The sequence below is a fragment of the Octopus bimaculoides genome, chromosome 2, assembly GCF_001194135.2.
Source record: "Octopus bimaculoides isolate UCB-OBI-ISO-001 chromosome 2, ASM119413v2, whole genome shotgun sequence".
Lineage (NCBI taxonomy): Eukaryota > Metazoa > Mollusca > Cephalopoda > Octopoda > Octopodidae > Octopus > Octopus bimaculoides.
This window is the reverse complement of record NC_068982.1, coordinates 90,633,453-90,636,519: the sequence shown is the minus strand read 5'-3', so window position 1 is coordinate 90,636,519 and position 3,067 is coordinate 90,633,453. Positions and strand designations below refer to the sequence as shown.

At 37.4% G+C, this 3,067-nt stretch overlaps 1 protein-coding gene across 3 annotated transcripts in view; it reads left to right on the top strand.

Moving 5' to 3' along the window:
* Window positions 1–3,067, top strand: part of LOC106874430 (uncharacterized) — a 1,214,035-nt gene that overhangs the window by 53,596 nt on the left and 1,157,372 nt on the right. The window lies entirely within an intron of this gene.

Genomic DNA, 3,067 nt, shown 5'->3' with positions numbered 1-3,067 from the left:
ATATATATATATATATATATATATTTATATATATATATATATATTTATATATATATATGTACATACATACATATATGTATGTGTGTGTATATATATGTAAACATACATACACACACACACATACACATATATATATATAACAGCTACTATTATGCTAGAAGATCGTTGCACATTAATTAATAATGGGAAATAAACAAACGAAAACAAAATGGATAGTATTTGTAGAAGAGTATTTAGTCAATATGAAGGACATTATCGCAGTAATATTATAGTGGGACATGATACGTTCTAGAAGAGAGGCGGTGATGATACGATGGTTGTAGTCACGATGGGAGTGCTAGTGGTTTTGGGGTTGGAAGTGGGTAGTTCTTTGAGTTAGTCATTGGTTTGTTTGAGATTGAAAATTTGATGAATTATGTTGGCGTTCACAACGGTGGGTAGAATTACCGAAATAAATCCAGTAGATTGAAGAGACAAAGAGTCAAATATTTTGTACGTGAGAATGAATTGGAAAAGCAGTGATTTCGGCGTGCGTTTATTTATTTGGAATCGATATTGATGTATTGATCGAAGAGTTGATAGACCAAACTTCTTGAAATGGGCATAGTTAATAACACTCACATCTAGTAAAATTCCCGGTTGTAGATTCTATCCAATCATCTATTCGTATATTTGTATGTGTATGTGTGTATGTGCCTGATCGTTTATGTACGTGGAAATGGATGTTTGAATATGTTTGTCTACGTGAATATAAGTTCGTGTATGTCACTGTGAGTGTAGATATGTACACAAAAGTATGTACTTGTATACAGCTCGATGTATGTGTTTTTCATTGGAACAATTATGTACATATGTGCATTTCTATACACGCGTATATATGAATGTATTTCCGTCCCAGCGATCACGTTGCATTCAATACTTTAGTTTAAATGTATATGTTTATTACGGGTTTATGTGTGTGATTGAGTCAATGCTATTTTCTTGCATGTATTTGAGTATCAGTTTGACGACGCTAATATGTATGCGTTTTCATTTATTTTTGCACTCTTATAGAATTTAGTACAAGTCAAGACATCAGTTTCAAGAAGTTAGAAGAAGCAACCAGTTCTGTTATTGTACAGATTTCTTTCGAACATAAATAAACAATTTAAAATCGAAGCGACAATAGATTTAGTTATATGCAAAGTAAATGATTCCTTAGAGTTCAGAAAGATAACGTTTTTATCTGTCTGCTAATTGGCTGGCCGGCTATCTGTCTGTCCATCCATCCATCTATCCATCCATCCATCCATCCATCCATCCATCTATCTATCTATCTATCTATCTATCTATCTATCTATCTATCTATCTATCTCTCTATCTCTCTATCTATCTATCTACAGTCATCCATCTCTCTCTCTCTCCTTGCGTGTGTTTCTGTGTCTATGCGCGCGCGTGTGTGTGTGTGCGTGCGGAATAGAAGGACATTCACTGCATTTTGTCACGGTAAAATTTTCTTGCTGTCGAAAGATGAAAACACACCAAGTTAGGAAATTCTTCAATCCAGACTGATAGATGCATGCATTTCAAAGTAATCAACTTCTCATCCGCAAAGAATTTTGGAAAGAGATGCGACTCTGAACTGACGAGATCGGGTCTCACTTATTACAATCCAATACGCTTAGCACCACCTGTCAAAGTGTTTTGATCTGAGCCTAATGAAATGCAGGAAATAACATTCTTACGTGTTCGAATAGGTCTCAAAATTATTTGAACTGGTAACAAGTTTTATACATAAAAGCATTTATACGATGTGGAGTCGAAAAGTATCAGACCTTTGGCCAAAAAACAAGTAATATTAAAAGATTCACCATTTTGATTTAGTCTTCTTCAAAGTATTTGCCTTGGGAGTCTACACACTTCTGCCAGCGTTCCTGCAACAGTTGGAAACATTCCTGGAAATCACTTTTTGGGATACTGTCGAGCTGTGCCGTTGGATTTTGCTTAATGTCCACTGTTTACTCAAATTTTCTCCCGTTGAGTGTTTTGTGCGCTTTGAGAATAGCCAAAAGCCACACAGAGCCAAGTCTGGGAAGTAAGAAGCCTGACGAACAAGTGATATGTTTTGCCTGACGAGGAATGTTTGGACGATATGTGTGGAATGAACTGACTGAACTGATCCATGGCTGATTCCAACTTCGGCAACAATCTCCTCAATAGTCACACGATGGTCTGCAGAGACTGTTCCTCGAACCTTTGCAATAATTTCGTCGATTCTGCTAGTCGCTGGCCTGCCACGACGTGGCTCACTGTCCACTGATGTGCGGACATCTTTGAACCATTTGTACCACTCCTATTTTTGTGTTTTTCCCATAGCATCATTCTCAGTAGTCTGGGTTTGCGTATCACCAAGTTTTTGACAGAATTTGGTACAGTATCTTTGCTCAATGCGCTCGATCATATTCACTCAAAAAGATAAGTCACACAGCACATATTCTACGACTGTACTCAACGCGTCACTGCAGGCGAATGTCACAATCTACAGACACGAACACTTTTGCGCATGATCAGGAAGGACCGGCCACCTAAAAAGCAAGGTCAGACACATTTTGACTATACTTCGTATATATATATTCTTTTACTTGTTTCAATCATTTGGCTGTGGCCACGCTGGTACACCACCTTTAGTCAAACAAATCATTTGTAAGCCTAGTACTTATTCCATCGTTCGATTTTGCCGAACCGCTAGGTTACAGGGAAGTAAACAAACCAACATCAGTTTTCAAGTGATAGTGGGGGAGGACAAACACAGTAACACAAACATGTATACATACATACATACACACACACACACATATATATATACATGTATACGACGGGCTTCTTTAAGTTTCCGTCTACCAAATCCACACACAAGGTTTTAGTTGGCCTGAGGGTATAGTAGAAGCCACTTACCCAAGATTCCACGTAGTAGCACTGAACCCAGATCCATGTGGTTGTTAAGCAAACTACTCACCACACAGCCACTCCTAGGCATATATATATATATATCCTTTAAGTTCGTTTACGGGAAACATTTATGGATTAC